General features: G+C 38.3%; 1 pseudogene; it reads right to left on the reverse strand.

The window, feature by feature from the left end:
- Positions 1-9,249: 9,249 nt before the first annotated feature.
- Positions 9,250-9,935, reverse strand: LOC104989841 (annotated as a pseudogene).
- Between the last annotated feature and the right edge of the window lie 2,501 nt (positions 9,936-12,436).

Raw genomic sequence — 12,436 nt, forward strand, 5'->3', positions numbered from 1 at the left:
AATTCATTTTCAAAGGATATTTGCAAATAATCAAATGCAATGTGTTTTACAACTTTAAAACACCCTATTCTAGAAAGGACTGTTTGAGTAATCATGAAGAGAGTTGATTTGGTCAGCCTGTTTCTAGGATTCATAACTGAGATGCTTTTATTCTATCTTGAAATAAAATTGAATATTCTCAACAAACACATTGGCTGACAAATAAATTTAAACAGGTATCATGATTAGAAATCTCAGCCTCCAACTTCAGTTACAACATGTGATCGATTTATGAGATTACTGACGGCAAATGTCTGCCAGACAGCCAACCATTGTTTGAGATTAAATTTCAGCAGTGAAATCAACTTGTTGAGAGCACCCCTGTGTGTATAATATAGATGTGAACTATCTGCCTCCACATTATAACCTTGATGATTTCTTGTATGAGCTGTAAGGAAAGTCCTTTATGAATGAAGCTTTCGGTTAATGGTGACTTTTGACAAATTCACATTTCACCTATGCAATGGTCTAAGGAGACCTAATTCAGTGCAACTATATCTTATCACTGTATATTATACCAAAGATATTGTAACATGAAAGAAAAGTGTTCATTATCAATAGATTAAAAATATCTAGGGTAGATGTTACAGTTGACATCAGAGATTTCAACTGTATAGATCCACTCATGTCGATGTTTTTCAGTAATACTACATGATCCATGATTGGTTGAATCTGTGGATAAGGAATTGTGTATGTGCAGATTTTTGACTGTGCAGGGGTGGTACCCCTAAGCACTTCAGTATTCAGATCTCTGCAAACCCATCATGAAGGTAGACTAATTCCTGCTCAAAAAGGCAAATGATAGCTACAACTTTATAGCCTTTACAAGTAGAATGGTCATATTGAGAGTGTCCCTTTCAAGTTCCACTAGAAAGAAATTCAAGAAATATTGCAACTGTTGCTCAGTCATCACATGATCTTGATTATTAGAAGGCAGTAAATATAGGAACTGTGTGTTCAGAAAGTCAGAAAGTCAAGGGCAAGGTATTAGTTGGTATATGGTTAATATTATATGTACATTTGTCTGGGCCATAGTGCCCAGATGTTCGGTCAAACATTTTAGGGGATGTTTCTGTGGAGGTGTATGTGTGTCTGTATGTGTTTGAGGGAAGAGAAAAACAGGTTTAATCAGCACTAGTAATTCCAAGGTCACCCCCACCCCCAAGTGACAGTAATCTTAAATGGTTTAAGCTACCTTTTGCATGAAGTCACAAGGTCTCAAAACTGTTTTACCTTATTTTAAATGGGGACAGCATGTTTACGGAATTACAAATGCCATGACACAACACATTGGTATATTCTCATTTTTAGAAATTATTGGAAAACTGATTTCACAGTTTAAAGGAGGACACACTACAGTATCTAAAAGATCAATTTTAGGGGTAATAACTTAATACCTAATGCATCTGGATCTAGCTATAATAACTCATTTGAATTTACATTTCTTATCTCTGGAATATTCCATTCCATAGTTTCCAAGACTAGGGACAGTTACTGCTGCTGCTGCTGCTGCTGTTGCTAAGTCGCTTCAGTCATGTACGACTCTGTGAGACCCCATAGACAGCAGCCCACCAGGCTCCCCCATCCCTGGGATTCTCTAGGCAAGAACACTGGAGTGGGTTGCCATTTCCTTCTCCAATACGTGAAAGTAAAAAGTGAAAGTGAAGTCACTCAGTTGTGTCTGACTCTCAGCGACCCCATGGACTGCAGACTATCAGGCTCCTCCATCCATGGGATTTTCCAGGAAAGAGTACTGGAGTGGGTTGCCATTGCCTTCTCCAGGGACAGTTATTATAGGAACTCAAATCAGATAGTCATTCCTAAAGGCTTCTATAAGGCTGTTTTTAGGAGCGATTTAAATTTAATTGGTGGACTTGAGTAAAGCAGATTACCCTTCATTTGGGTGGGCCTCATGCCATCATTTGAAGTCCTAAATGGAACAAAAGACTGAACTCCTCTGTCTTATCAGTCAAAATACATAGTGAAATGGAGATAAGTAATTTTCCTGGTAAATAATTCCAAGTAATAGTATTTAAGCATGATCACTGTACTTGGGAGAGGAATAAATGAACACAGGGAAAACCTCAATATGAGAAGAACATATAAAAAGTACCAAATAGAAGTCACAGGACTAAAGTTTATAATATGTGCTTAGTTGCTCAGTAGTGTCCGATTCTTTGTGATCCTTTGGACTGTAGCTTGCCAGGCTTCTCTGTCCATGGGATTTCCCAGGCAAGAATACTGGAGTGGGTGGCCATTTCCTTCTCCAGGGGATCTTCCCAACCCAAGGATCGAACCCATGTCTCCTGGGTCTTTATCCACTGAGCTATCAGGGAAGCCAAAGTTTAGAATAACTGATCTGAAAAATATTTACACTACAGGGGTTCAACAGCAGACTAGAGGAGGCAAAAAAAGACCAATGAACTTGAAAACAGAACAGTGGGCATACCCTATCAGAGCAGTAAAAAAGAATGAAAAAAAAGTCAAGATTAGCTTAAGGAACTTAATGGACAATATCAGACTAACACTGGCATCATGGGATCACAGAAGGAGGAAAGAAAAAAAAAAAAAGGCAGAAAGCTGATTTGAAAAAATAATGGCTGAAAACTTCCCTAATTTGGAGAAGGAAACAGACATTCATGTTCTGGAAGCCCAGAGAGTTCCTAATAAGATGAAAACCAGAGAATCCAATCTATATTCATACATCATGAGAAACACTGGACTGGATGAAGCACAAGCTGGAATCAAGATTGCAGGGAGAAGTATCAATAACCTCAGATATGCAGATGACTCTGCTCTTATGGCAGAAAGTGAAGAAGAACTAAAGAGCCTCTTGATGAAAGTGAAACAGGAGAGTGAAAAAGTTGGCTTAAAGCTCAATATTCAGAAAACTAAGATCATGGCATCTGGTCCCATCACTTCGTGGCAAATAGATGGGGAAACAGTGGCTGACTTTTATTTTTTTTTTTTTGGTCTCCAAAATCATTGCAGATGGTGATTGCAGCCATGAAATTAAAAGACGCTTACTCCTTGGAAGAAAAGTTATGACCAACCTAGATAGCGTGTTAAAAAGCAGAGACATTACTTTGCCAACAAAGGTCCATCTAGTCAAGGCTATGGTTTTTCCACTAGTCATGTATGGATGTGAGAGTTGGACTGTAAAGAAAGCTGAGCACTGAAGAATTGATGTATATACCTGTGGTGGATTCATGTTAATGTATGGCAAAACCAATACAATATTGTAAAGTAATTAGCCTCCAATTAAAATGAATAAATTTATATTAAAAAATAAATTTAAAAAAATGTAAATTGAGTGCCAAAGAATTGATGCTTTTGAACTGTGGTGTTGGAGAAGACTCCTGAGAGTCCCTTGGAGTACAAGGAGATCCAACTAGTCCATCCTAAAGGAGATCAGTCCTGGGTGTTCACTGGAAGGACTGATGTTGAAGCTGAAACTCCAATACTTTGGCCACCTGATGTGAAGAGCTGACTCATTTGGAAAGACCCTGATGCTGGGAAAGACTGAGGGCAGGAGGAGAAGGGGGCGATGGAGGATGAGATGGTTGGATGGCATCACTGACTCAATGGACATGGGTTTGGGTAGACTCCGGGAGTTGGCAATTGGCAGGGAGGCCTGGCGTGCTGCAGTCCATGGGGTTGCAAAGAATCGGACACGACTGAGCAAATGAACTGAACTGAAAATGTCAAAATTAAAGACAAGGAGAGAATCTTAAAAACAGCAAGAGAAAAAACAATCTGTAAAGAAACCCCCGCAAGACTATCAGCAGTTTTCTCAGCAGAAATTTTGCAGGTCAGAAGGAGGTGGCATGAAATATCCAAAGTACTGAAAGAAAAAATTACCATCTAAGAATATTCTACCTGGCAAAGTTGTCATTTAGAATTGAAGGAATGGATGAATTTTCCAGACAAATAAGAACTAACCAAGTCCATTATTAAACTGGCTTCACAAAAAAATGTTAAAGTGACCCCTTTAAGTTAAAAAGGAAGGGCCCTAATTAGCAACAAGGAAACATATAAAAAGTATAAATCTCACTGGTAAAGGTAAATATATGGAGAAGGTAATGAATTACTTAGAAAGCTATTATGAATAATGAAAGATAAAAATATTTTGTAAAAATAACTATAAAATTTGTTAAGGGATACATAAGATAGAAGGATTTAAAACATAACATCAAAAAGATAAAATGTGGTATGGGAAATAAAACTGTAGAGCTTTAGATTATTTGTACTTAAATTATTATCAACCTCAAATAGAGAGTTATAAGTGTAAGTTGTTATATGTAAGCCTCATAATAACCACAAAATAAAAACCTAAGAAACAAGAAAAATCTCTAACAATCCAACTTTACCCCTTAAGAACCTAGGAGAAGAACAGCAACCTAAACCCAAACATAGTGGAAGGAATGAACTAACAAGGATGAGAGGAATAAATGAAAAAGAGACTAAAATATAATAGAAGAGATAAGATATTGTTCTTTGAAAAGACAAAATTAACATTTTATATATATACACACACACACACACACACACACACACATATATATATGACACCTATATAAAAAGAAGTGATATCTTTCTATATGCCTAGAAGATGTTTTTCATGTGTATAGTTTGGCACTCTATGTAAATACGGAGAATTTTTTTTACCCTGTATATCAGTTCAGTTCAGTCGCTCAGTCGGGTCCAACTCCCTTCTCCTCCTGCCCCCGATCCCTCCCAGCATCAGGGTCTTTTCCAATGAGTCAACTCTTCACATGAGGTGGTCAAAGTATTGGAGTTTCAGCTTCAGCATCAGTCCTTCCAATGAACACCCAGGACTGATCTCCTTTAGGATGGATATAGTTCCTATCAATAGATATAGGAAAACAAAATCAAATCTGAATCATTATTTACTAAGCACTTATTGAACATATATCCAAAGCCAGTCATTGTATCAGGAACTGGATATCCAAAGACAAATACAATCACAATATTTCTGCTGAATGGAGAAGTCTCTTCGAATTACATATTTTCCTATCTACAGTAGAAGTTTTGACATATTTTCTGATCTCTTTTGTCTACATTCTTCTTATTATGACTATTAGATACAATCTTACTTTGGAAAGGGCAATCTTCTAATAAGATATGTAAAGCAGACAAGTAGTTTGAAAAGTTGTAATCTTAAATCATCTATGTCTAAGTATGTGATTTTGATAAGGGAAAAAAAAAAAAAAAACTGTTACAACACCAAAGAAAACAATCTCACTCCTTAGTTATACCACATACAACAGAGCTAAGAAGTAGAGTCATAAAAACACTGTGGAGCTCTATGCCTAGCTGCTTAGCCTAACATGTAAACAAAGAAGCTTTGTTTTTTGGGAGGGGAGTAAATAGTCTATGTTTAATTTAGTAGGACTTTTACATTAAAAAAAAAAAAAAATTGTTGAAAACTCTAGGAAGGATCCGAGTTCTATTAGCATTGCCTTAACCACTCTCAGTGGATACATTGTCAGGAATGTCTGTCTGTCTTTTCACAATGGATCTCATTTGCTTCAATGAGAAATGGAAGCTGCGTTCCATTGAGAAGTCTTCAAGGATGGTATAATGATTAAGAAACCAACTGTCTAGAAGTTAGATTACTTGAGTTCACATCCCTGTTGTGCAACTGAGTAATTGATGGACTTGAGCAAATTGCTTTACATCTGTGCTCCTCAATTTGCACATCTGTGGGATTGGGGCAGCAATGCACTTACCATATAGTTTCCGTATTTGGATTAAATGAGTTAATATTTGTAAAGCACTTAAAAGAACTCTTGGCTGAATGCAAGGGCTATGTGGCCTTGTTAAGTGAAATAGATGAATCAAGCAAGTTACTAATAGGCTCAAAAAGTGGACCAGTTTCCTCATAACTCAAACATAAACACTATTATTCCACAGGAGTCAGTCTTGTTAAATAAATACTGACACAGAGATTTCTCAAGACTTCTTTTACCACCTCCATGCACATTGAAACAAAGGTTTTAAAGAAAAAACACAAGTTCCTTGAGGTTGGTCTATGTGTACCCATTCCCTCCCCTTTGGATTAGCTACAAAAATTCATCCTAAACCATAGAGATGGAGTAAGTGGATTCCAGTGCCTGTAATAGTCACAGGATCTGGGCCTTTCCAGTTACCTATTAAAGATAAGATAGATAAGCCTAGTGGGAACTTCTGTATTAATCAGTTGTAAAGGTATCTTTCCCAGGTTTATGCTGCAGGAACTGAAACAGTTTCTCCTTTGGTGGCTTTTCAGCAGCTTCTTTTGAGGATTTCTTGAAGTTACAAAGTAAAGGTGGCTTTTTTTTTTTTTTTTTCCCCTGCCTATTGTTGACATTAACTTCGCTGATACTTTTATATTCACTGATACAATTCAAGGAGGACTCACAGAAAGTATCCATTTATGGTTAAATTGTTAACTTGAAAGGGAGGGATGTTATGTTGTGGTTTACATGCTAGGTATGGGGGGGTTCTTTTTTTTTTCATGTAAATTTGTTGCAATTGTTTGCCTATAGCAATGTGAGATGAGATTAGTTGCTGCAGCAGTAAAGGACTGTTTTATTGAATGTGGAGCTCCCCTTGCCCATTCTGCTATTGCTAATACAACATTAATGCTCTCACTAAATCACAAAAACACCAAGTAGAAACTGATACTGGAAGCGTTTATAGACATTCAGCAATTAGCAGAGGCCAATAATTCCATTTATGGCATAACAAATAAAACTTAAGTGATTTTTTAACCTCAGTATATTTCAAACAAAATATGTTATACGTAAGTTTTTGATCTCAGGAAATACACTACATTAGGTCTTATGTCCATAATATGCCTTCTTTATAATTTATCCTCACTCTTATATAACCTTTGAAAATAAAGTGGACTTGACCCAGGAGATGCATAGCATTGAAAGGACAATGATATTATCAAAGAGCCAGAAATGCATTTACACTTAATGCCTTGTTATATAATTAGAGTTCATATTTTATAACAGTGGAATAATGAGAATAATCTGGAGTAGCTAAACATGTTTTTGTTTTTTATTTTTCCTTGTAGAAGGAGTAGCACTTCTTTTTACTCCTGTTCCACATTTCAAAAATTACATCGTCTGCATTTTGAATTAAGTGAGAGTTGAGAAAGGTCACTTTTTCTCCTTTATATCTCAAAAATAAACCAACTTTTAGTAAGTTTCAGCTGTAAAACAAGAGGTCCACCACAGACAAATGTCTGTGACAAACTTTCAACAAAGTTATTTAAGATTCCCCCTTTCTTAAAGTGCTCTAGGAATCAGATGGGTGACTATGGGCTAACACCATCTCTATCAAGTATTGGCAAAGGTTATACTGGGAAAGCTTTTGCTTGTTGAATAGAATAGGTATCACAGAACTGAGTAACTGATAATACTTCAATCTTGAATTAGGTTAGGTCTTGATCTGCTTCTAGCCAGTTGATCTCTTGAAATATGTGGGCTGTGCGGTAAGTTTTGGTTGCTCTACGATTTTTTTCTTGCTTCTAGATTTCACATATTCTCAATTTGTTTTAGAGATCAATCTTTTTTCTTTGGAATAAACCAAGAACTGGAAAAGGCCAGTTTTCATTCCAACCCCAAAGAAAGGCAATGCTAAAGAATGCTCAGACTACCGCACAATTGTACTCATCTCATACGCTAGTAAAGTAATGCTCAAAATTCTCCAAGCCAGGCTTCAGCAACACGTGAACCATGAACTTCCAGATGTTCAACTGGTTTTAGAAAAGGCAGAGGAACCAGAGATCAAATTGCCAACATCTGCTGGATCATGGAAAAACGAAGAGAGTTCCAGACAAACATCTATTTCTGCTTTATTGACTATGCCAAAGCCTTTGACTCTGTGGATCACAATAAACTATGGAAAATTCTGAAAGACATGGGAATACCAGACCACCTGACCTGCCTCTTGAGAAACCTATATGCAAGTGAGGAAGCAACAGTTAGAACTGGACATGGACCAACAGACTGGTTCCAAATAGGAAAAGGAGTATGTCAAGGCTGTATATTGTCACCCTGCTTACTTAACTTATATGCAGAGTACATCATGAGAAACGCTGGGCTGGAAGAAGCACAAGCTGGAATCAAGATTGCTGGGAGAAATATCAATCACCTCAGATATGCACATGACACCACCTTTATGGTAGAAAGTGAAGAGGAACTAAAAAGCCTCTTGATGAAAGTGAAAGAGGTGAGTGAAAAAGTTGGCTTAAAGCTCAACATTCAGAAAATGAAGATCATGGCATCTGGTCCCATCACTTCATGGGAAATAGATGGGGGAACAGTGGAAACAGTGTCAGACTTTATTTTTTTGGGCTCCAGAATCACTGCAGATGGTGACTGCAGCCATGAAATGAAAAGACGCTTACTCCTTAGAAGGAAAGTTATGACCAACCTAGATAGCATATTCAAAAGCAGAGACATTACTTTGCCAACAAAGGTCCATCTAGTCAAGGCTATGGTTTTTCCAGTAGTCATGTATGGATGTGAGAGTTGGACTGTGAAAAAAGCTGAGCGCCGAAGAATTGATGCTTGCTTTTGAACTGTGATGTTGGAGAAAACTCTTGAGAGTCCCTTGGACTGCAAGGAGATTCAACCAATCCATTTTAAAGGAGATCAGTCCTGGGTGTTTTTTGGAAGGACTGATGCTAAAGCTCAAACTCCAATACTTTGGCCACCTCAAGCGAAGAGTTGACTCATTGGAAAAGACTCTGATGCTGGGAGGGATTGGGGGCAGGAGGAGAAGGGGACGACAGAGGATGAGATGGCTTTATGGCATCACCAACTCAATGGACGTGAGTCTGAGTGAACTCCAGGAGCTGGTGACGGACAGGGAGGCCTGGCGTGCTGCAGTTCATGGGGTCGCAAAGAGTCGGACATGACTGAGCGACTGAACTGAACTGAACTGAATGTGTATAAGGGAGCCCAAAAGGGAATTAATCAATTTTTGTGCATATTTTGAAGACATCTTTACAGAACATATTGCTCTGAAGTTAGGGTTAAAGTGACACTTTCCACTAGAATAATGCAGAAGACAACATTCTTTCAGGAGAAGGTAAGCATTCTAAGCATTCCTCTCCCAGGCATCTTCCCTCAGGCACTGAGACTGCAGCCTCCAACACATGGGGACAGCAGAAGGAAGAGACTTCAAAAGTCAAATATATTTCAACAGCTCATTTTTAGCAAGTCTGGCAGTGAGATCTTTCCATTCTTCTCTCTTCTCTGTGATGTATGTAGGAGCGAGTAGCTGCAGTAGTGATTCTGGCTGTTGTCTAAAGAAGTTCTGACACAAGGCCTCAGTGTTCCATTTCACATACATCCCACAGTCATAGCTGTTTTGTTGAGCAGGGGTTTTCTCTTCCATAAAGGCCAGTTTGTTGCCTTTTCTGCCTAAGAAAGCCTCCAGTTTCTCTGCTACCTGCTTCACATGGAGTGAGTTACTATTACCATAAGAATCATAATGAAAAAGACCATTTTTATCTTGCAGATAAACCAAAAAAGCTCCAGTGGGTTCCCCCAGCTGTGTGGTTGGAACTATCATTGATGGCTAAAAATATAACTCTTATTGGGGAGGTCCAAGGGTTCAAGGAACATGGCACTCTCTGCTGGGCTGCCAGTGCACGTGATGAACTGAGTAACTTCGGGGCTGATGAAGTAGACATGGTCAGAGCAGTCATGAAACTGACTGCTGGAAAAGTACTCAAAGGCAAACCCAATAACATGAACATTGAGCCAGCTTGGAGGATCCAGTAGTGAGAAGTCTGATTGCCACAGTAGACTGTCCATGTAACTCAAAACTACTGGGTCCATCTTGTACTGACCAGGGCTGCTCAGAAATTCCAGAAGCTGTTTCAGGCCTCACCATCCCTACCAGCCTCCAAACAGCTCTGTACTGGCTGGAAAAGCAATGCTATAGTCTCAAACCCAGAGTTTTCTACCCCAAAATTGTAACATTCCCCTCTAGTTCTCTAAGGCAGAGGTTCCCACCTCTGCTGTAAAGTGAAGAAAAGAAGTTTGGGCAGAGCCTCCTGAGGGCAATGAAATGGGGCCTAAACTTATGTTTTTGAAAATATTTATTTTCAAGTACTGAATCAAAGTGTTTGTTAGGATTTATTGTATTCTCACTACAGGCATTATTGCATTTAATCTTCACAGTAGTGGGATGAGATAGGGATTATCTAATTGTATAGGGAAGAAAAAGCTAATGGAGGTGATGGAATTCCAGTTGAGCTATTTGAAATCCTAAAAGATGATGCTGTGAAAGTGCTGCACTCAATATGCCAGCAAATTTGGAAAATGCAGTAGTGGTCACAGGACTGGAAAAGGTCAGTTTTCATTCTAATCCCAAAGAAACACAATGCCAAAGAATGCTCAAAATACCACACAATTGCACTCATCTCACATGCTAGTAAAGTAATGCTCAAAATTCTCCAAGCCAGGCTTCAACAATATGTGAAGTGTGAAGTTCCAGATGTTCAGCTGGTTTTATAAAAGGCAGAGGAACCAGAGATCAAATTGCCAATATCCATTGGATGATTGAAAAAGCAAAAGAGTTCCAAAAAAACATCTATTTTTGCTTTATTGACTATGCCAAAGCCTTTGACTATGTGGATGACCATGAACTGTGCAAAATTATTCAAGAGATGGGAATACCAGACCACCCGACCTGCCTCTTAAGAAATCTGTATGCAGGTCAGGAAGCGACAGTTAGAACTGGACATGGAACAACAGACTGATTCCAAAATTGGGAAAGGAGTATGTCAAGGCTGTATATTGTCATCCTGCTTATTTAACTTATATACAGAGCACATCATGAGAAACGCTGGGCTGGATAAAGCACAAGTTGGAATCAAGATAGCTGAGAGAAACATCAATGACCCCAGATATGCAGATGATACCACACCTATGGCAGAAAGTGAAGAACTAAAGAGCCTCTTGATGAAAATGAAAGAGGAGAGTAAAAAAGTTGGCTTAAAGATCATGGTAATCTGGTCCCATCACTTCATGGCAAATAGGTGGGAAACAGTGGTTGACTTTATTTTTTGGGGCTCCAAAATCACTGCAGATGGTGACTGCAGCCATGAAATTAAAAGATGCTTACTCCTTGGAAGAAAAGTTATGACCAACCTAGGCAGCATATTCAAAAGCAGAGACATTACTTTGCCAACAAAGGCCCATATAGTCAAGGCCATGGTTTTCCCAGTAGTCATGTGTGGATGTGAGAGTTGGATAATAAAGAAAGCTGAATGCTGAAGAACTGATGCTTGTGAACTGTGGTGTTGGAGAAGACTCTTGAGAGTCCCTTGGACTGCAAGGAGATCCAACAAGTCCATCCTAAAGGATATCAGTCCTGAATATTCATTGGAAGGACTGATGCTGAAGCTGAAACTCCAATACTTTAGCCACCTGATGCCAAGAACTGACTCATTTGAAAAAGACCCTGATGCTGGGTAAGATTGAAGGAGGGCGGAGAAGGGGATGACAGAGGATGAGATGGTTGAGTGGCATCACTGACTCAATGGACATGAGTTTGAATAAGCTCCCAGAGTTTGTGATAGACAGGGAAGCCTGTCGTGCTGCAGTCCATGGGATCACAAAGAGTCAGACATGACTGAGTGACTGAACTGAACTGATAGGGAAGAAAACTGAGGGGTTTTTGAGAGTGAAATAATAGGGCTGCACAGTTGACAAATAGCTACCTCAGGATAAGCTCCCTGGATGGTTGATGTTCTTAATCCCATGCTCTTAACCATTGCTTATAATTACTGCCTGCCTAATTTTCTGAAAATCCTAAATTCATCATTTTCCTCCTCCTCATCATCAGTTAATGAGCATTCATATGAGTCAAACATGTAAACTTTTTTTTAATTGGGAGAAATTGAAATTTACAAATGATTGCCTTTTTCAAGTTCGGGCAAAATTGGGAAAGTTCCATCATAATAGAATTTTTACTTATAAACTAATAGACATAACCCCCCAAATTCAGGAAATGAACCCTATAGTTAAGACAGTGTTTTGAAATAGACCTAGATTTTGTACAAAGCCTATTTGCCTTTTTATTATAACAAATATTTTATCTTAAAAGTAATAGTCTATGCAATAGTGTTAATTTGCTTTTCAGAGTTCATGACCTTGGATTATAGTACTAACTAATAATATTATAGTCAATTTTTCACATTACAACCTCTATGTCTCATTTTTATGATGGAAAGGTTGAAGAACTTAGTACAGAGCTATATCTAGGAACCCTTCTTCAATGCCAGCCTTAAAAATTTATTAGCAATTTCATGTGATTTAATGGGTTTCAGAAATGTTTTATGCTTCAAGTTATGTTCCCTTTT

Source organism: Bison bison, unplaced genomic scaffold, assembly GCF_000754665.1.
Source record: "Bison bison bison isolate TAMUID 2011002044 unplaced genomic scaffold, Bison_UMD1.0 scf7180017864163, whole genome shotgun sequence".
NCBI classification, from domain to species: Eukaryota; Metazoa; Chordata; class Mammalia; order Artiodactyla; family Bovidae; genus Bison; species Bison bison.